The 24395-nt window shown below is 32.7% G+C and overlaps 1 pseudogene; it reads left to right on the top strand.

Moving 5' to 3' along the window:
- The first annotated feature begins 1880 nt into the window (after positions 1–1880).
- LOC126762034 (uncharacterized) lies at positions 1881–18629 on the top strand (annotated as a pseudogene).
- The last annotated feature ends 5766 nt before the right edge of the window (positions 18630–24395 follow it).

Below are 24395 nucleotides of genomic sequence, written 5' to 3'. Positions count from 1 at the left end.
AGATTATTTTCTAAGGCAACAATGTAATCTCTAAAAAAATTGTTCAGAACGGATTACTATAGCATATAGCTTCCATACAAACTGAACACATAGTTACTAACAGAAATGCACCTGTGAAGGGTATTTAGCTTCGGTGGAACCGAAGTTAACGTTTTTTCTTGTTTTTAAAAAGATTTAAGAAAACAAAATCGAGTTTTTGAAGCTTCTAAAGCAACCCCCTTACCTCAAATCCAGCATCCATCTCCAAATGATCAAATTGTGGAAAGCATATTTGGCAATTGGAGAGAAGAAAATGTTTTAATTCGGTGTGTGGAGGCTAAGGTATTGACCGATTTCGGCTACTTTTTAAACAAAGCTGTCAGATATTATAATATTTTGTTGATATATCCTACATAAGACAGGAGGAATTTATTGAAAATTCATGGAGGTTCGCAGTTTTGAATAAAAGCTTTCAATTAATACGAGATGCGTTTATAGATATTAGATAGCTTGAATTGAGTTTTTTCAGTTAGGTAAATCAGTTTAGAAGCTGTGACATATATTTACTGTCGCTGACATGCTCAAAATATAGTTTTGTTATAAAACTAACCCAGGTAGTTTATGAAATGCATAACTAGTTAAGCCTGTGGATAATTATTTTAAATACAATAATTTTTAGCGACCGATATATACGGTATGAAGGTGAGCTTTAAGAAAGAAAAGAAAAACTATACAAATAAGGAAGCGCTAAGTATGGGTATAACCGACCATTGCATACTCTTGCAACTTGCTAGGAACAAAGCCAGGGAAATACCTTCAGGTGCACAAGATTTGTTAGTTATATGCGAATTTGGGGAGGTTTTAACCCAATTTTATCCATTTTAGGCACAAAGGTGCACCGTTATTAATCCATATAATAAAGGAAAACAATGTTTTGTTCTCAAAGGTAACTTTATTAATGATGAAACAGTTCGAATCAAGGTTTACAATGAGCAAAACTTACAATTAGAATCCAAAGTGAGAGTATGGAACATTCTCCTGGTTTGTTGTTGTAATAACTTAAATCTATAATACAAAGTAATAAGCTAATAGTGAGAGAATTCGTTGTTATTGTAATTAAAGAACTTTAACTAAAATGCAATGACAAGAATGAGTTTGGTCAATGACGTGAGAGATTAACTTAAGCTTAATATAAGTTGTTGGTAGTAAGGGCAATAGTATGTGACTATATATTCGGTATCTGGGGACTTGAATTGTTTTAGTCCGATTTCAACACTTTTTAGCCATAAAGTGGCCTACTATAAGAGCACTAGTTGGGCTTAGTTTTATCCCTACACATTTATTGCATACACTATTACCCACTGGAAAGTGACAGAATCCGAAGGAATATGAAATTGCGTTAATTGGGAAGAAGACGTAACTGCAGTCTGATTTCGCTCATATTCGAACTGGACTTAAGGAACGTCAGAAAAATATCACACAATAAATTTAGTTTAAATCGGTGGTGCAGGTACTGAGATATATGACCTCACCTAAATGTGAGCGTTGCCATACCCAGCGTCTAATATTGGCATCGGCTCCTTTAAAGCCCTTCATACCATCTTGGTGGTAAAATTGAATGCCTCTCACGTAGATAGTAATTTATTTATCTCGTTTTCAGTAGTTTTTAACAGTACCGTGGCATTATTTGGTACTTAGTTATGACACATTATAGACTTTAGTTTCATGGCGTTTTGTTAGCGTGATCGTGCTCCGATTACGTTTATTTACGAACTTGTCCTAACTTTTTCCCCAAGAAACACGTTTACCAATTCTAGATTTCAACTCCCTTCATTATTCTGATTAGTTAGATATACATAACACTATATCTATATATATATACATAACACTATACTATAACACTTTTAGATGATACAAACAACCGTTAGGTTAATAAAACTATTAAACTCTGTAGCAACATCGCAATGTGCCCACCCGATTTGCTTGACACATTCACCATTTTAAAGCAGTTCATTATGTCATAAACTTTAAAAATTTGTATGTATGTTAAATACAGACGGACGGACGAGCATAAGGAATCACAACCAATCTGCTATTTTAAATCATAAAACGCCCACAGGGAGTAATCCGCACGTTTAATGTATTTTCTTTAAAATGCGAACTCTTAAGTGACTGATCTGTCCAAACTGGTTATATTTATTTCTGTGCCATAAAGACGCCGTCCACTTTCTGACAAGTGAATTTAAAGTTGTGCTTATGTACAATAAAAGGTAACGAACACAAGGAAACACACGAAGATGGCTATATTGCAGTCTTGTTGCTTTTGGAAGACGGTGCGTACCGGCAGCATGGCAAGCGCCACCTACACTTTGGTAAGAACTACGCACTTAAGTACTTATGTAGATTTTTTACTTATACATATAAGTATATATGTATGTATATGAATATTTGTGAAGCAACGAATATTATTATGCCGTAGATATGTTAACAATGACAACCGAATACCATAAAATTCGTTTTGATGTCCGTAATGAGGAATAAATATTTTTATGGTTAGGACTTCCTTCGAAGTGCGAATCCGACGAACCCAATTTTCGAGTACTTTCTACACTAAATCAAGTCGTATATTATGAATAGCACACTCAATATTGATTTATAAAGCTTGAAGAGAGTCTGGTTTATCGCTAAATACCAATGACCTCAAATAACCCCACAAAAATTAGTCCAATGGTGTTAAATCAGAATTTCTTGGAAGCCATTCAATGCCACAATTTCTTGAAATAATCGAATCTCCAAACTTGTCTCGCAACAAGTGTCTCTTAAAAGTAGTTTTGGAGTCCTAAACAAATTGCTTAAAATTCTTAGAATGTATAAGTTATTGGCATTAAATTATTAAGAGTTAAGCAAAAACACAAAACAATGATTTCTTCACATAATACAATGAACAAAATATTGATAAGCATCTGACTTTTTAACTAAAATGAGTACACGCTACAGATATAACCATTTATAAACAGTAATAAAAATCTCCTTAGCGATATTTTTTATGTAATTATAGATTTTATGTTAATCTAACTCCCTGAGGTAATCAGAAAATTGTACGATATTGCTTTGATATTATTTACGAGTGAATTAACATACTCGTTTGTATGTTAACTGGTGAGATTTATATGGCTACCTAATGCGAAATAATTTTAATAATGCATAAGAAATGCTGACATGAGTTGATACCGCAGTAGCGAATAGCCTTAGATAAAATTTTAAGTTTACACATTCTTAAATAAATTGCAATTAATTTAATATACACATTGCTATGATGTTCTCTAAGGCTACCAACATGAGACAGCCGTCATATGTAATTTCTATGTATAGTATAAATTTTGTAGCCGTAAGAAAAGTCAGAAATTTGGCTCGTAAATTACCAATGATATACGGTAAATTACTTATTAATAGACTTAAGATTTTATTTTGATAACTAATATTATTCAGGCCTAGAATATTCAGTGATCATGGAACTCAAATTCCTTAAAAACATTGGCGTTTTTCCGGCAATTACTTCAGAATATTTTTGCTTAATTAGTTCTACACATGAAAATAGAGGTAAAAATTTCAAAGGATCTAATATCATGCTGATTTATCTAAAAATTAAAGAATTGGCTAACACGTATGTTTATTAGATAACCCCCACCAAGAGTTAGAATTTGAAGCCACTGTTGTTATAGTTAAATTAGAACTCTAATGTTTATGTATTGAGTGTTAGAAGATTTTTAGTTCATCGCGTATCCTAAATAGCCAACTACTTAAATTAACCTTTTCCTTAAAAATTGAAAATCCACGTCTCTTTTTTCCTTCATCATTTACATTTATCAGGTTTCAAGTGTGCTCCTAATCAGCTTTTTCAGACTTATTTAGCTACATACATATGTATGTAAGTAGAAGTAGGGGTTCTTACGGCAACAAAACTTTACAATATCTCCCTAACAGAGCAATTAGTTATGAAACATATGAAAAGGTTTCTAATACACACTGTACAGCATGTGAGCCAATATATAAAGTCATTAGGGTGATACTATCTGATGCCATCAACAACACAGTAAGCAATTTTTTGTCAGTATAATTTTCAGATGTTCATAATGAATTCTATATTCTCAGATTTAAGATATGAAATTTAGTTCAGCTCTGTCGTCCGGCAATCACGGCTTGAACTTTTCTTTGAACTCACGGAAAATAAAGTTCATATATTTTTCTTTTAAACCTACAATGGAAAAAAGTATGGTCTAGAATATAACATAGACATTTAGATTCCTATTAAGGACGCTAAAAAGTCAAAATTCTGTATGAAGCGTAAAAATTATGTAGATTTTCCGTACGAAGAAAAATGTATAGGTAATATTCTGACGATAGTACTGGCGATGAAAAGTTTAATATTAAGTATTTTTTTATTATACATAGCACTAACTCAACCCTGTGACGCATCTTAACCATATTTAGTAAGGTGAAAAATTTATACACGATAACCTTCACTGTGATAGCAGTGCTGTACGGGCTAAGGAAATCTTAAAAAAGTGTTTTTTCTGCGTTTAAGAACTGCCCTAATATGGAAATACATGCCAATCGATTTTTACATACGAAGGCATATGTATGTAATTTTATAGGCAACGTTTTGGCAGCCACGTTTCTCTTATTTGCACACATTACCCTTGCTTTAGCCATAAATGTTTCCGACCGCTTACGAAACGTTTTGATACGATTAACACCCACTTGCAAGAGAATGAAGTAAAATTGCAATGCTTTCAGCCACAAATGCACACCGTATCCTAACCGCCTCAAAAATGGTAAATTGCAATATCAGTGTACACCAGTACAGTTTAACTTCATCCTTCGGAATAGTTTCTCTCTGGTGAGAGTATTTTGCTTTTAACGTCAAATCTAGTGATTGCTGGTCAAAAGCCGTATACAAATAAACAGACGACTGAAATATATAAATGCATTTCTCTTTATGGCACGTTTCGTTATTTTTTTATGTTTGTCTAGGTCAGACTATCAACGTGCAGTTGTGCTTAATTGAAACAAGGGCACTCATACGCAGTGTACAACAGTTTATTGACTATTGACTATTGAACTACCTAATTGTTGGCGGATAAAGAAACATAAAAAACACGTTTCATGGAAATTTTCTAACGTGGCGTCTTTGTCCAAAATTGCAAAAGAAGAACATGTCTTGTAATAATAGCGAACATGTCTCGCTAAAATTAGCTCAAACGAAAAAATTCTTGGAAAATCAGTTGACCTGAAAAACAAGTACCTGAATTGCTTGGTTTGGCTACCAAAATATCTACGTCCGAATAAGTCAAAAGAGCTAAGTTCTGTTAACGAACATTCCACACACTTACAACTTGCAATGATTAAAGTCAGGGAAGTACTTTCAGGTACATAAGGCTTCTTAGTTATAAGGAAGCCAAGCCGAGTTTTCACCTGATTTCAATTACTATATGCACAAATGTGCACCGTTACAAGAAAAACACGATCTCCTAATTTTATTAAGATAGCTTACATATTCGCCAATATGTGCGGTATAAAGTCACGTGGAAGTTCGAAAATCTCTATATTAGATATACTAAGGGGGCTAAGGGAAATATTTAACCAATTTAATCGATTTGTAACTCAAAGACAACTTCTATCAGAAGGAGATTCTTTCTGAATTCCAATTTACTATCTCACACATTCACCGTTTTTTCGGCCAACTGTAAGCATTGTGTTCACATATTCAATATCTAGGGACTTGAGCAGATCTAGTTCGATTTGGTAACTTTTTAGACACAAGATGGCACACCTCAAAGGTACTATTCTTACAAAGTGTTATCTTGATATATTAATTGATTCTTGATTTGTATACTGGAAATGACGTCTAAAATTGTGTAATATAAAAGTAAGCGTGGCTGTGGTCCATTTCAACACACATTTCCTTCTGGGTGTCACTTCATATATCCAGGGTACATGAATTTGTGGTTTCGTTGATTTACCGATTTTCTTTAATCTGATAATAGAAAGAGGGTATTAGCTTAATAGCCGTTTGGTTGCTTCTGATCCCCTTTCACTTTGGGGCATTAGGATTTGGCTTCTGTTTGTTAGTAGTTGGGGACAAGCTTGCACACATAATATCCTACAGATTGCTATGTAAACATACACGTGTTATAATTGTACTTAATATAAAGGTACTGTACACGCAACAGTAATTTTATTGATTATATAAATATAATACTTGAAGACCAAAATAGAAGATGAAATTACCACAAAGTTATAAGTAAGATTTATTTTCAAATACCTCTTACTACTCATGCCAGGTTGCAAGATAGTAATTAATACATTAATTACTTTATAAGTGTAGGTGTACTTTGGTTTCTCCACTGTTGTTATGCTCATTACTGTTTACGATGAACGGGAGTTTCTGGCTGGCGGTATAGAGCAACCATTAGGAGAAAGCATCTTGGCTAAGGGAGAGATAGCACCGGGTGAGTGTGTGTTTAGAGTGAGTAAAATAGTTTATCAATTTCAAAATTTTTTATAATTTTAGTAACACTATATTAAAAATGTGCTTTTGCTGTTTCAGCTATTGTTGTATTTAATATTCTCTTTTTGATTTACTCGTTCTTCATCGTCATATCGTCGCTCTTAACATTCGTGGGTCTGAAAAAGGTAATTTAAATTTTTAAAAGCAAACAAAAAAAAAAGAACATTAAAGACATACTTTTTTTGCTCAGAATCGTCGTCAACTTCTGTTGCCCTGGATTCTTTGCATGCTCTGCGATGTGCTGATTGAAATTCTTTACTTAATCTATTCATCATTTACACAAATCATGAACTTCGGTCCCGTAGTTGGCTTTATATTCACCATCGACTTCTTTATAATGTGTTTAAATGTGAGTATTTAAAGAATACAAAAGTATTTAATATGTATTTTTTTTGTATTTTTTTTTTGTATATGTTGCCACGTAGTTTTGATACTGCGAGCAATTTCCAGTCGTCATTTGTTAAAGGTTCATATTTATTATTTGATTGGAAATTAAATGCAAAAAGTTTATATGTCAAACATGTAAACATGTTTTTATATATCCTCCGATATATCTCGAATAAAATAGAGGAAATAATACGGTGTTATTAATTGATTGACAAGTCCCACGACTGTCGATATTTGGTTCATCCTCAAGAGGGAGGCGTCGAACTTACACTGTTACGTTCAGTAATTACTAGTTGTGAAGTGTCAACGCATTGAACCTATTGCAAATCCGCTGAGACGTTTTATTTATATTTCCGCCAGATTAGCTGGAAATTCAAAGGTGATCCGAGATGTTTTGGTCTTAACCTCGCATAAGCGATAATATGTAGAGATATCTACACTTCGTTATTTTTCAAACAGCATTTACAACAGTTACACGATAAGAATTTTAACTTTACTTCATAGACTTAAATAGGACCATATCATTGTATACCTTCAATTAGAAAAATCGTAACCTTGTTATGGATTAAGGATCGCTGCCGTTCACAGTTTTTGTGTATTCATAGCTACCGATTATGAATCTATAAGAGACAAAACTAAAATAAAGCATATACTATGTCCGCTATTTTCAAATATGTAACTGTAACATACATATGTATAATGAAGGGGCTAATTTTGTGATAACTTTCACATTGAGCAATATCAAACTTCATATCAAGACAAGACCCTCTGAGAAACTGTAAAACTCACTTGTTAACAGCCTTTCAATGCTCGGAAAATGGCAAATCGAATAAACTTCTAGCATGAATTAGATTAAAATAGGTTATACTGGTTAGCTAATGAACCGCACATATAGTAGACCAGATTGAGTACCAGTACGTTGGGCCCTCCAAATGTTTTAAACGTTGCCTTTTCACCGTGGACAAGTGCAGAAGAGATGCTCCGTTGTTACCTTTGTGCATTGCTCTTGACATTTTCTGTAGATAACTTCGTCTGACAACCCCATTTTGCAGGCGTGTGGCGCCAGCAAACTAGTGAGTATTCCAACAAGGTTCCTACAGAACTCTAGCTTACCTTAAATAGAGCACTAAAGAGAGATTGAACAAAAAGCAGTCAAGTTTCTTAATTATTTGAGCGTATATAATTGATTTAATTTTCTATAACTCATTTTTTTTATAAGAAGTTAGACTCAGTTGCAACACAAAATAACAACGCACATTGTGTTGTTGTTATTATACATCAAAATTAATACGAATAAATCATCTATAATATAAATATGTATATACCTATACATATGTCTATTATCAAAATTGCTTAATAACTTACATAAGGAAATAATAAAATGTAATTATAATTTCTCTGGTAAATAAACAAAATTTATGTATACAATTTCAATTATATTTTTACTATTTTATCAGTTGACATTTTTATTACTTGACAGATTTTATTCATTTTGATACATATTATATGTAATTACTATTAATTAGTTGAATTTGGCAATTATATATTTGTACAATGAATGAAGCTAATGTAATTTGTACATACTTAAAGTTAATCTATCAATACAAGAACAATTATATACCCAACAAAATCAACCAAATTAATAGTAAATTTTGGTTATTATTTTGCAATTATTATAATTTCATGTTTTTGGCGACGGGGATTGGGTTCTGTTGGTCCCATTTTTCCTGAATAACACACCAAATTAGTGGCTCATTGCTATATATCAGCAGATACCATTTACATAACTTATTTCCACAAAAAATTATTTTCCACTTTTAACTCTTCGTGCGCGATTGGTTGTACTGTCCAACTGGGTCGAATTGACAGTAAGAGTATTGGTATTGATAATCAAATAAAAGTCTAAAACTCACAAATAATTTCGCTCCTCATTACTTCAAATAATATACATTTTGGTATACAAGAGTGCCATCAAAAATGAGGCTTGTTGTTTCCTTTCATTGGGGGTGTTTTTTACGTGGCGGGTCCCAAACCCAGCGCACAACCCTTGTAGGGGATGTTTCGCCTTCTCACTTTAGCTCGCTTTCAAACGGATGTTCTTAGGCTACCCAGAGGATACTTGGTCAAAGACCGGAAGTCGTGAGCTGCTTGAGCCATATGTAAAAGAATCGTTTCTGGCCACTCCCAAGTGAATGGCGGTCAGAGAACTTTCCTCACTTTCATGACCCCATCCTCTTCAGGTTTCAGACAAGGCGACTCCCTTTCGTGCGACTTCTTCAACCTGCTGCTGGAGAAAATAATTCGAACTGCAGAACTTAATCGAGCAGGTACAATCTTTTATAAGAGTGTACAGCTGCTAGCGCGTGCCGATGATATTGATATCATCGGCCTCAGCACCCGCGCCGTTAGTTCCGCTTTCTCCAGACTGGACAAGAAAGCAAAGCAAATGAATCTGGGAGTGAACGGGGCAAGACGAAATATCTCCTGTCATCAAACAAACAGTCGTCGCACTCGCGACTTGGCACTCACGTCACTGTTGACAGTCATAACTTTGAAGTTGTAGATAATTTCGTCTATCTTGGAACCAGTGTAAACACCACCAACAATGTCAACCTGGAAATCCAACGCAGGATAACTCTTGCCAACAGGTGCTACTTCGGACTGAGTAGGCAAATGAGAAGCAAAGTCCTCTCTCGACGAACAAAAACCAAACTCTATAAGTCACTCATAATACCCGTCCTGCTATATGGTGCAGAGGCTTGGACGATGACAACAACTGATGAGTCGACGTTACGAGTTTTCGAGAGAAAAGTTCTGCGAAAGATTTATGGTTCTTTGCGCGTTAGCCACGGCGAATACCGCATTCGATGGAAAGATGAGCTGTACGAGATATACGACGACATTGACATAGTTCAGCGAATTAAAAGACAGCGGCTACGCTGGCTAGGTCATGCTGTCCGGAAGGACGGAAACACTCCAGCTCTGAAAGTATTCGACGCAGTACCCGCCGGGGGAAGCAGAGGAAGACCTCCACTCTGTTGGAAGGACCAAGTGGAGAAGGACCTGGCTTCGCTTGGAATATCCAATCGGCGACAGAAACGACTGGCGTGCGGTTGTTAACTCGGCTATAATTGCGTAAGCGGTGTCTACGCCAATTAAGCAGAAGAAGAAGATGCAAGAGTGCCTGGAGAATCTCTTCAAAACTATTTGTTATTCAAATAAATTAATTAAGCTCACTTCGGGATCCGCTAAGCCAGAAAAGTATACAATATAGCACGTACATATATATCACTTTTGTTAATTTTTTTCTTACGAATTTCTCCACGAATATTCAAATGCAGAGCTCCGCATAAATATACATACATTCACAGTCTGCACGTGACACTGACGAAGCTGCTCTGACAGATGTACCACAGCGTTGGCAACAGAAAACAAACCCACATTTAATATGCCTTGACGCATTAGTTTTGTTACTGTTTAGCGCAAACTTGCTTTGTTTAACCTCTTGAGCCACCAGCTGCTCGGCATCAGCTGACTGCTCTCGTTAGGAGAATATTAAACACATTTGTTCTTTATTCCCGCTAATGGACAGAGTGTGAGCTTAAACACTTCTTAAGCAGCTAAATACATATGTATAATATATTCTTAGTGTATGTCGCCCTCATCATTGTAGTCGTGAGCACATAAAAACATATATATACATGCATAAATCTTGAGTATAAGTAAACCGCTTTCTACTTCCGTTGATTTCTGTATCTTATTATCTTTTCTTTTCTTATCTTTTTTATTTCAAACTTATTCTTTTTTCTTTATTTTATCGCCACTTAGTTTTACTGTCTGCTGTGCGTGATATCGCAATAACAAAATTACCTGCAAGGACTTAGTTGCGCGAATCAACAGATACGGGTAAGAATTAGCTATTTTCTGCTGATCAATTGGAAATCGTACTTAATATTAACAAACGTAAAACATCTTTATTTTACATAAAATGTTCATATGTATATATAAATAGCTATTAACACTTAGGCATTCATCTTACCAGTTAACTTGAGATTTCTAGTTGAAGTGTACAAATCAAAAACCAATTATTATATAGTGATAAACTTTTCAAGAAGAATGCCTTTACAATATGCCATCCTATGATTAAAATTTATATTGTAGCTAGGAGAAGCTCTTTACTGATTGAATTACTCGTTGACAGTTTATCTTCTAGGAAATTCTATACATCCAGAAAATCACAAAACAAAAAGCAAACCTTATTTATTAAATACTACGACTCCCTTAGAAAGTAGAGCATTAATTATTGGTTGAAAAGTAAAAATTCTTTACTATTCAGTAGCTCAATATTACAAAACGCCGTTTACTTTATCATCTCTAAAATTGAGAATAATTAGCAACCTTAATGTATTATAAAAGTGGCTGTCCATAATATATTTATATACATATATATATAGTATATGTCTGAGTCATTTTGAGTTCAGTGAAATATTTTAAAAGCAAATTCATTAGGGTTATAAGTTATAAAAATGGTATGGTACTAATTGAATGCAATTAAGAGCGATGATATATGAGCTAAGCGAAATGCAGACGAAGTAGCAAATACAAGAATACGAAGACGTGTGGAAGAAAAGATAAAACAGTGATTCTTATATTTATCGATTTCACTGTTATGCATTGCGCGCAAACAAGACCGTTTAAAGCAAGCTAAAATTCCTTTCTTCTCACAGACGGAGATAGTGATACAGTCAGCTAATGGTGGAGCTGGCTCTAGTCAGAGCTATCTGCGTGCAACGAAAATACAAAAATCTATCGCCAGTCCTTACATAACAACAAATCCGCACACGACGGCATTTCGACAATACACGTGGAGATGGACAAAAATCATAAAATTCCAACAGATTCAGGTAAAAATGGTTTTTTGTACTTCGGTTGTTTGTAACACCTTTACTTAAACAAGTAAAATACGGATACATATCTCTGCAGATAATGTAATTGCAATTGTAAAGTTTGCGGTTTAATGTTTTTGAATTGAGAGTGATTCCTCCCCCAAAGCTTTCAACATTAAAGTTTTCCAATTGGAAATCATATGAGCTGTAATCATCATCGATTTAAGCGGTTGAAATCATTTATTTTCAAAAAATGCTTTCATTTATCTTATTAAACTTGAGCTATTCGACTGTTATTCACATAATTGATTTACGCTGATAAAAGGACTTGCTACTCACATTATAGTGAAGGTCGATGCGTTTAAGCGCCAAAGCTAAGCGGCACGTACCAAATCGCCCACAGGAAGGCAAAGTATGGATTTGACAGATTGCCAGTATCCTTCCGTAATATTAACTAGGGCATTTTTCAAACGAGTTGCTGCATTTGTGCTTGTAAATATATATTAGTATGTATTATGGGAAGTTTTCATGGCTCATGGCTTAGTTGTTGTCCAGAGTTAAAATTTAATATAAAAGCAAGTGAGGGGAAAATCTGCGAAATCATGCTGAATAAGCGAATTAAAATTGCGAGTATACTATGTATAAGAGTATATTTGTATATATATAGAAGTATAAAATTAATATCTATATATTATCTGTTCAATAATTAGATTAAAGCAGTCCATAATTTTATGAAATTTTATTTTTTCAAAAATCGTTGAATGTTTTGTTTGTTGTTGGTTATATTCTTATATTTTAAAAATACGAAATAAAATAAAGTCACTCCAAAGATTTATTAAAGCAAAATTTTTCAAAAATCGTTGACTTGTTGCTTGCTCTTTGGTAAGCTTATTGTAAATTCTGTGAACCGTAAAAAAGAAGTTTTTAAAACCCGGAGTAAGTCTCTAGTAAATATTAATCGATTTCACGGCTTAAATACCGCTTTATAAACATTCTCTTCTATTAACTGGATCAAACCACGTCAAGTGGTCTATGAAAGTTTCGAAAAATCAGGAAGGGGCCCAGACGCATATTCCGTGATATAAATATTTCGTCAAAATTCTATTTTTTAATAAAGTAATTGAAGGTTGAAATTTAGAGGACGATAAAATTGTAAAATTATTTTCTCATAAACTACTGAAGATAAATCGATGAAATTTTGTGAAGTCAAAGAAAAATGTTTGTGCTATATTAAAAATATTTTTTCATGATTTATTTGTTTAAATGAAAATATTTTACATAATTTTTTATTAAACAATAGAAATTTTTGAAGTGTTCTTCACGCTAAAAAAAATTTAAAAGTATGTAACACAACGCAGAAAATATTCACCTTTAATAATCTGCAAAAAAATTTTTATTCTTTCATACCATTCCAAAGATATTGAGTTTTTTGTCCCCTTACCGCTCTTAAAACGTATGGTACATCCATCGCTGCGCATTATGCTTTTCTTGCGGCACAGATGTCGGGAGCTTACAAGCGCACTGCGCAACGATAAATGTTCCATGCGTTTTAAAAGCGGAAGGGGGGACAAAAAAGTGAATAGTAAAAATGCTTACCCTTAATGAAATTATATACATATGTATCATATAAAATGAATTAAAAAAATCTTTAACACTAATTTATCTGAATTTACAAGAATCAGGTTTGGTTTTTTAACAAAAAGGATTTTCTTATAATACTGTTCTTACTATCGCTTGAAGTCAAAATCGCGGTGCGATATATTCTTCGAAAAAAAAGATTTTGGAACAAATTCATGATGCATCAAACCACGGATATCGAAGAAAACGTTTTTTTGCTCTTCCCCTCCATTCCGTTGAGTTCTGATCAATGTTTTCGGCAGTCAGCCGATTGATATGCAAGATATATTTCTGAGATTGCTTGTCATAAAAAAAATTTAAACAAACTTACATTTTTATTATATAATAAAATGCATTAACATGTTTGTTGATATTTTTTTGTATCTGACAAAAGGCTTTTTTTCATAATACTGTCCTTAACTTAAAGACGATATATTCTTCGAAAAGATTCTTAAAATACATGAAAAAGTACTTCTCTTCTGAGTTCTGATCAATTTTGGTCAGATGGTATACCTCGAGATATCAAAAAAAGCATTTCTTATATTATTATATTTAACATATTTATTGATATTGTAAAATTAATTGGAAATTATTAAATTCCATTAACTGCTATAAAAATCTCCAAGTTCGCTTCGAACAATATTTCCGTATAGTGGAAAGCAACTGCTGTAAGTTATAATGAAGCGTGTAAATTATTACATATTTCTAGCAATCGATTATACAATTTCTGAGTTAATTCCAAAAACTCTGTTGCAACCAAATGAATCACTCAACATCAAATTAAAATTAATTTACAACTAAACGTTATATATTTTCTGAGAAAAAAAGCAAAAGCAAGTACTCTTAGTGCAAACTGAAAATTTCGCAGATGACATATTATTGGAGTGGAATAACTGCATAATAATTTCTGCGTAACCACTTAATATATTTAATTCCTTTATTGAATAAATTACTTTACTATTCATGTGTTTATGTTAGATATGTGTAATTCCAATTCTGTATGACTATGTCTGTACTCAGTGTATATTTCCAAATAATTATGAGAGCAAAAAGAATGCGGAAAGCAATCAAAAATATAAGAAATGGTTTTAGTAAAATATTTTGAAACGATTATCCGTCGATACTAATACCTATAATATATACCTAAATGTTTGGTGTATGAAAAATTTAATATGAACTCGAAATTTTTGAATAATTCCACAGAAACCAGTTCTTTTTCAAAATATATCTTTTGGTGTTTTAAGGCGTGAAGGCATATATATTTATTAATATGTATATTTTCTGTAATGTGGGTTTATTCTTGTAACATTAATACTCAAAATTTCAACGCAATTTGACCTCAGTCGGTTTTAAATATCTGTGTTTAAATGAAACAACCGTTAAATAATCCCTTTTCTGCCCCTCTGCCCTCAAATTTAGTTTTATTTACTTCTGCTTGAACACAAGTACATAAAGCTCTTATGTTTGTACTAGTAAGCAATGAAAAATTATATATTCGCAAACACATGAGAAGTAAATAAGTTTCTCAACATGAAGCGTTTATGCAAAAGTGCGTACACGCAGTGGCGTACCCAACTTTAGAGCTACCTATCCTATTAAAAACAGCGAACATATGAATGCATTTGAATTTTATTCATTTTATGTGTACTAAAACATTTAAACAACGTGTTGGCAAAACGACTTCTTGTACGTAACTTAATCGATTCTAAAAACGAAACACCTTAAGGAAACCTTAACGTAATTTTTGGGAATGCACCGAATAATTATATCTGCCGAGTTGCAATCGAATACGTGTCGCTCATATAATTTGGTTAAATAAGCACAAAATAACAATAAAACCCAAGTTTTGCTTATATCAGAGTATACTACATACTTCACATCACAAAATTATCACAAAAATTAGAAACTTTGGACGAAGTAGGTACCCGTAATATTGCGGTGAAAATGAAATTTGTATCATTTATAATATTTACCAGCCAATTTTGTTGATATTTGCATTATCTAATATATCATTGTTTCAAAGAATTGCTTATAGATGACTTATCGTCAAAAAAATAGTAAGTGACAGGTTATTTTATTTTTTTGGTTAGTGCAATAAAACCCAACGAACTACCTGTATAGTAATAAATTAGCAAAAGCAAATTCTGCTTTATGTTCGAGTTATTGTGCTAGTTTAGCAGTTAGTACTCTTTATCGACAGGAAATTTGTATGTATATCTTAAATTTCTCGTTATTTCGGAATGATGGAATGCGCAAATCAAATTTTGATCAATGGTATCTAAATATTTAAAAAAAGAAAACGCTTGATAAAAAACTATTCAGATACTGTGTTCTCAGTTCTCAATAATTTTTCTCGAAATCAATGTGCGTAAACCTACTAATTTTTCAGTCAATAAGTTGGATAAATTACAGAAAATATTATTGTGGTTGATGTAGATTGTGAAATTTCTTAGTGAACTGATTGAGATTCTTAGTATTTCTCTAAATTTGCTTCTCGATAAGAAAGATAATATAGAAAACATAACTTGTTTAGATAGTTTGTTATGCATTTTCTCAACACTTCCACTGTTATTTCCATTCAGCAAATTTATATTACTTATAAATATAAGTATATTCTGTGCATAAAAGTATTCTAGGTATATTTATTTTATGTCTTCTTAGAACACTCTAAAGTGCATAACATTAAATTATACTATGTTGTAGGCTTATTTACATATGTGTAATTGTGTGGTTATTCCCCATGATTTTCACGCTGGTTGGATTTTGCTGTTCCCTGTTGCCGACCTTGGTTTGTTTGGTTATGTCATGTGCTTTCAACAAAAAGCAGGCTTGACGTTCATACCTACATAACACATACAAGTGTCAATATGCATGCTGCAAGCAATATAAAGTACAATATATACTGAATACATTAAATGTTGTGTCAATGGCAAATATTTCTACGCAATAAATTTGTATGCATTTTTTTTGCTGGACTTGCTTGTGAACAATATGAAATATGTCCTGTAAGTGTGTTATTGAAATAATTTTATCAGTTTTTGTGCAGTCAGTTTCGTTGTGGTCCAACATCAACATCAGATTCATTGGAAAGTGTGAATGAACTGTATGCATGTGTAAGTCAGTTTACATAAATATATGTATGTTTTTGTGCTCAAGTGGCAAAAATCAAATTGGTTTTGTTGACTGTAATTGTCAATCAAGAGATTATAACTTATGACTTCAGGGCTTATTGTCTGTGTACCCTTTTTTACTCTAACGCTTTAGTAATAATTTGCTGTAATTTCCTTTACCATTACATTAAATTTGTTAATCAGTACTGTTGTATAACTTACTGAATTTGAATCGAAGAAGAGAGACCTTATATTAGAGCTATTGAGTAAAAGTCATTTAACAGCTACTCCACAAATAGCATATAAATAGTTGTCCAATATTGCAGGTTCATATCAGATGGAGAAAGTGTTCCATTACCACGCCTACAAACACAAATAGTCGGAAAAGTATAAAGCGGTATAAACGAGACACGATCCATGCAAGAAAATTTATATTTGGTACGAATGATCACAGTAAAAGGTACACTTGGCATTGAGAATCATGTTTAAAACAACTAAAATTGCCTAAAATACCTACACATATCAAATTTAATGATAACGATTATTCAGCAGGCCGAAATGAGCACAAATTTCAAATTTGGCTAATGGTCATTGTCCCGCACACAAACTACTCGACCAATTTGAACGCAGTTTAGCTCATTCTGTCACATTGTCACGGGCGTAATCAAACTGCAACTACTTAAATCCTACTTTTACAATAGATAACGCAATCACCAAAAAATAAATCAAGTAAAACCTAGCCCAAATTGTGACTTTATTATGTACCAACTCTCATCTAAAATTGGTCAAATTCGGTTCATACCAATTTCTACCGAATATGATGATATTTTTGTCTGAATCGAAAACATTTTATCTACTTAAGGAAATATAGTCGGTATCTCTACCTAAAAATAGTGTAGTCTGGTACATAAAAATGTCTTAAATATTAGGACCATTTGGAAAGATACTACATATATATCAATCTGTCAGAAATCTTCATAACATAACAACTTTTCATCTTCCACACGAACACGTTACATCTGCGAACTATTATTGAAAAAAGCTTCTGAGGTCACCAGCAACAGTTGATTTACTTTTTGTTATTTGAAAGCGATGATGGTGCATCGTAACTTTCCTTGATGCAAATAAATTTCATAAGTCTCACTCCCGAAAAATATCCTCCCAAATACATATGCCAAATTGCTTATATTAACGGAGAGAAATGTATTACTCAGTCATCTTATCAAAAAAAGTTATTTTATTTTACATTGATGCCTCTTTCTCACATTGACCCACAAAACTACGAATACAATCGCATCCCCATTTGTGAATCGCGGTCCGTAAGCCAATAATTTTCATAACTTTTTACATGTATGTTATTGTAATTAGTAAAATTTAAAGATCAAAATTTTAAAAATAAATCACGCCCAAAGTCAACTTTAAATGCTTTCGCTCAAATCTGCATATTTTTAAACTTACAGTGCTTTCAAAAAATAATGTTGTTTTGTAAAAGTATGTACAGAGAAGAACAACAGCTTTGTCCTCACTTTTGGAAGTCGCGTCATTGCTTCCTTTTTCTGACTTGTCAATTACGTTTCCAGTTTCTTCATAATGATCAAAAAGCCTCTTTAAAAATGTAATCTTAATGATGCTTCGTTAGACAGGTTGCTTCAAAACGTTTCTTGTACTGGGAACTCATTTTTCTTATTTCGACGTGACGCGTTAATATGCAATATATTAAAAACCGTTATCCGCAAATTGATCGCCCAAATGAAAAACGTGATTTTTGAATGTATTGCATGCAATGAATATTCGAGTATATCGATAATAAGTTGACAGTTTATAATTTTATTCCATTTTATTTATTTCCAGCCGAAGTGCCGAGCGCACAGGTAGAGGAGGACAACTGCTTACACATAACTGTCAACATTCCGTCTCCGTTATAAGTGTGACATTATCAGCGTTTTCTTCTCCACTGGAACCGGCAACGCATGACTGAGAGTAAAAATAGTAGAAGGAACTGCATCAGGATTTATAACGAATGCATGCAACGATTTCTTGCAGATTAAATAGAGAAATGGTTGTTGCAGCTATAGTATATACATTAGGGTGATTCAAAAAAATTTTTTTTTTTTTTTCAATTGGTACTCGCAAAAATAGGTTCCTAGACACCTCTAAGAAAGCCTCTCCAAATATGAGTTTTTAATTGTAACGGGAAGGTCCTCCGCCTAACGGTTTTCTATTTTTTCTTATTATCAGATAGAAAAATTTATATCTCGCTTCCAACTACTTGAAAAAATATCTTGTTAATTAGGTTTTGTAGGAAATTGAATGCTCTAAAATATGGTCTCTTATGATTTTTTCGTAAACCCAACCGTTTAAAAGATATTAACAGTTAAAGTTTGATTATTTTTGAGAAAATTTTTTATTTCTTATTAATTTTATAACTCAATAAAAAAAAATTATTATGAATAGATTTTTGGAGAGGTATTCTTAGAGGTGTCTAGGAATTTTTTTTTTTTGATCCACCTTAATATGCATTGATGTTTGACGATGAATATCTCGTAAACGCTTAACTTAATCGAAAAATCATAGTAGACCATTTTTATAGAGCAGTAAATTTCCTACAAAACTATGTGTTTTATCATTCATAATAATTTTTTTTCATTGAGTTATAAAATTAATAAGAAATAAAGAATTTTTCCAAAAATAGTCAAATTTCAACCGTTAATATCTTTTAAACGGTTGGGTTTACGAAAAAATTATGAGAGACCATATTTTAGAGCATTCAATTTCCTACAAAACCTAATTAACAAGATATTTTTTCAAGTAGTTGGAAGCGAGATATAAATTTTTCTATCTGATAATAAGAAAAAATAGAAAACCGTTAGGCGGAGGACCTTCCCGTTACAATTAAAAACTCATATTTGGAGAGGCTTTCTTAGAGGTGTCTAGGAACCTATTTTTGCGAGTACCAATTGGAAAAAAAAAAAAATTTTTTTTGAATCACCCTAATATACATATATAACTACTTTACTGCTGCGAAAATATACAGAGGTTCTGTGAGCGGTAAAAATGCAGGCATCATTTCAGTGAAAAAGAAAAAAAGAATATTTTTCGAAGTCGTACATAAAGTGCGGCGGATGTATGTATGTAGATATTCTTTCAACTGCATACTCCTTTGCCAATTTAACAACAGAAATTTTGGTAAAATAAGTAAAGGTTGCTACTCTGTTTTTCCTGGTCTACATGTGTATGGTTGTGCATGTTCCGTATATAGTATGTATATTATTTTTTTTGCTAAAAACTAATTTCTGGGCTTCAAGAGGTGCACATTTATACAAATAACTTACGAAAGAATTGGAAAATAAATATGATTTGAAAAGGGTGTTCATTTAAATAAAATGAATCAGTAAAAACATCAAAATTTTGGTTTCATAATTTTTTAACAAAAAAGGATATTTCGAGGTCATAGCTATTGGTAAAAATGTATATCACCTCTCGCAATAATGCGCCGAATAGTAATTTCTAATTGCCGCTGATCTGGCATAGCCTACAAAAAGTCGAATACCACGATCCATATTCTTCCAATAAAGTGATGACTTCAAATGTAGTATGGGTTGCTGGATGATTCTCCCGAAACCTTTTAGCTTGCAAGCGAATGAAATTGTCGGGAAAACCTTAAACTCTCGCGCCCATTTTGGACGGTGATATCCGCATTCGGTTTTAGAAAAGTATTTACAAAGAATTCCTTCACCATGAAACCCACGTCATCCGGTTTAATTTGAAGGATAGCTAAAGAATATATTTATATATTCTACACACGCGAAAGACTATATTTTGGCTAATTCACGCAACATAAGACACGATGTTTGGAAGTAAGTTTCCATTTCATAACCACCGGCGGAGGAGTTTGCATGATAATATTCCAAAGGTTAATCAAAATAAATAGCAAATACTTAGAGTTGATTTGTGAGCTATATCTTTACGAAATTTTAGACATTTATATACATAAATGTAAATACAATTTAATGCCGCAAATTTTCAAGTTGGGAGACACAATTTTTCGAATGTAAATATTTTAATAAATCTTAAGCCTTTATATTATATAAAATTATTATGGAACCGAATGTCTTTAATTGTAATTTTGCCTGCACAAAAGGTAAGTAATTTAGCCCTTTAAGTTATAATTTTGAGGCTTTAAACAATAAAAATTTAAAACGGCTTACAAAAACAGTTTAAAAAGCAGTAATAATAGATTAATGTTATGAGTTTTAAAATAGCTTCTTCATTAAACAGTGTTTGAACTCTTAAACTTTTACCAGAATATGCCTCAAAGCGGCAAAACTAGCGTTAAGTGTGTGTTTTCGAACATTTTCGAAATAAAATTCTTGCCAAATAATTTAAAACCAGTCAACCGAGAAACTGCTGGAACCTTGTCTCATGTTTTTAGAACTAATAGAATTAAAACCCTAAAATTCGCAAAAAATAATACATACGCTTACCATATATTGGGTTGTCAAAAAGTCTTTTCGTATTTCTAATCAAACTTTAACTTATTTTTTTATATTTACGCTAATAAATAAATAAACAAATATGTAACATTTTGGTCGACCACTTTTTGCCATTTTTCAGTTAGAGACATTATTTCATCAGTGTAAAACTTTCATCAATGTAAATCGAAATTTCGAAATCTCCAAAAACGGAAGCGATCGAACCATTGTTTTGCTACACGAATTGACACAGCATCGTCTCCGTAAACTTCACAAATTTCGTTGGTGGTTGGCATATCATTCTTCCCTTTTTTATACAAAAATTTCAAAATATAGCGAATTTCTTCATTATTTTCACTCCTTTTTGAACAGTTATAACTTTTTTTCAACTTCCTTGAATTAATTTTTTTTTGGTTAAATAAAACTTAAAGCCTTTCCTTTCCAACACTATATGGTATGACACAATAAGATTGGTAGCACTGGAGAAATACGACTGAAACGACATCCATTGACAAAATACGAAAAGTCTTTTTCGACTAACCAATATATAGGTTATGAGGTTGTGAGGTACCTCAATGAAACCCAGGGAAAATTTTTTTTAGTATATGGCATGTTAACAGTATAGATAAAATGGAGTCGATGCTACCCCAATTTCCATTTACTACATATGTAATACAGTTATATTCTCGAAGAATTGGGTGTTGAGCAAATACCATACATACCAAAAAGAGAATCAGTAAGTCTTTTCCGGGCATTGCACCGAGTGTAAAAATCATTCGAATGAGGTTTGCCAAATCGGTACACCGAAAACAATGTACGCTTCAGACACCTAAAAGAGACTGTTGCGGACGAAAAAATATTAAGAAGATTCAGTTAATGATCAATCTAAAAATATCAAAAAAACACTCATTTATAATTGAGTATGCGAAAACTTGACCCATGATGGGTGCAAAACGAGCATTTATTGTAGACAAAGACTCACTCTCCGTCACCCAAATTAAATAAAATAATAAATAAATAAATGAGGTAGGCTTCAAATTACTTTCATGTGTACCGCATTCTTTGTACCTGGCTTCTAGGAATTTTCTATTATTAATAGTTTGCAAGTAAATACTCATTAGAAGGATATTCAGTGACAAGAACTGTTCCCAGAATAGTTCGAACTAAGAAACCATAACGAATACGGAGTTTTGAGGCTCTGAATTCGTCAGCGTTCCTCAAAATTATTTTTCGAATTATATTTATTGCTACAAACAATAACAATAACAAGCTAATCGTAGAAATCAGAAAATTTTAAAGAAAGAAAATATTTCTATTAAAAAAATTAATAATTACCAATGTATTGCATAAATAAGTTTGCTAAAGTAACAATTAGTTAAGTGCTAAGTGAAGTGGACAAAATCGATTTAATTACTAACTACTATTACATGCACTACAGGAGCAACCAGCTGTTAACGAGTGTTATACATGTTTGATTGTCTCATTAAAATCTCTTTCCGATGCTATTGCGTGCATTATGGGAATCTATCATTACTGCTAAGTGGAGAAGTCAATTTAAATTGTTTATAATATATAAAATTGTATAAAATTTATTAAATTTTTAAATATTTTTTTTTTTTAATGCGCACGAACTAAAAGAAAGCAAATGCGACAAGGGCGAGTGAAAGATATTTTATTTTGTATTATACTTATTATACACATATACTCAATTATATAAGATAAGTGGATTAAGTTTGTTTTTGCAAAGGCGGCCACCATAGTAACAATTTCTTTAATTTAATCGCACAATTTATATTCCCAACAAAATCGGCTCGACAACAAAAAATGTTAACAAAAGCATTACAAATTAGATTTAAACACCAAACACTTTTACGGTTGTGTGTGTGTGCATGTTTTTTATTATATGTATTTCCTCAATACATTTACACCATACGTACTTGACGTATGAGTAACCTCAGCGCTGCCATGTGCAACCTTTAGGTTATAGGTAAGTTCTCTGGCCGCACAAAGCACCACCACGTGCTCAGTACGAAAATAGCAGATTAGCGAAACCACTTTATACTTGGTATTTTTGATTTTATGAGCTTATACCACATTAGTGTTCAAAGTTTGTATTTGCTGTCATCGATGCCTTAATTCTGAAAGCAGAAAGCTTTCTGCATTAAGCAAATATGTTCGCTTTTATTTCATGGTTGCGGCATAGCTCTACTAGTTATTAGAAGATGCTAAGAGCTGCAAGTTGTAAAATATTTATTTTTCCACAACCCGTTTGACTCACAAATAAACATTATATAGTTTAAATTAAAACCTCCATTTAAGGTTATTTACTTTTAGCTATAAAATTTTTAATAATTCCAAAAATAAACTAAAACAAGTAAGAAAGGGCTAAGTTCGGGTGTCACCGAACATTTTATACTCTCGCACGATAAAGTGATAATCGAGATTTCATTATTAGTCATTTACATATTTTTCAAATACCGTATTTGTGTAAAGTTTCATTCCGCTATCATCATTGGTTCCTAATGTATATATTATACAGAGAAGCCATCCGATGGAATTCAAAATAGCGTTATATTGGAAGAAGGCGTGGTTGTGAACCGATTTCACCCATCTTTTGTACATATCATCAGGGTGTTAAGAGAATATTACATACCGAATTTCATTGAAATCGGTCTAGTAGTTCCCGAGATATGGTTTTTGGTCCATAAGTGGGCGACGCCACGCCCATTTTCAATTTAAAAAAAAGCCTGGGTGCAGCTTCCTTCTGCCATTTTTCCGTAAAATTTAGTGTTTCTGACGTTTTTTTTAGTCGGTTAACGCACTTTTAGTGATGCGATCCTTTCTGCCAAATTTCACTTTAATATTTTTATTTATGGCTTAGTTATGACACTTTATAGGTTTTCGGTTTCCGCCATTTTGTGGGCGTGGCAGTGGGCCGATTTTGCCCATCTTCGAACTTGACCTTTTTATAGAGCCAAGAAATACGTATATCAAGTTTCATCATGATATCTCAATTTTTACTCAAGTTACAGCTTGCACGGACGGACGGACGGACAGACAGACATCCGGATTTCAACTCTACTCGTCACCCTGATCACTTTGGTATATATAACCCTATATCTGACTCTTTTAGTTTTAGGACTTACAAACAACCGTTATGTGAACAAAACTATAATACTCTCCTTAGCAACTTTGTTGCGAGAGTATAAATATTTAGGTAAATATATATACAAGCCATTGGTCTACAAACTTTGATTGCTTAATTTATTATTTTATGGTAAGTTGCTTATTCTCAGTGAGTTAAAAGAACCTAAGGCAGAGTCTCTTAACCTAAACAAAATTTAAGATCAATAAAGCTACTTACTAAAATATG

The sequence above is a fragment of the Bactrocera neohumeralis genome, chromosome 6 (genome assembly GCF_024586455.1).
Source record: "Bactrocera neohumeralis isolate Rockhampton chromosome 6, APGP_CSIRO_Bneo_wtdbg2-racon-allhic-juicebox.fasta_v2, whole genome shotgun sequence".
In the NCBI taxonomy this organism is placed as follows: domain Eukaryota; kingdom Metazoa; phylum Arthropoda; class Insecta; order Diptera; family Tephritidae; genus Bactrocera; species Bactrocera neohumeralis.
The sequence above is the reverse complement of the archived record's forward strand: the minus strand, read 5'-3'. Positions and strand labels throughout refer to the sequence as shown.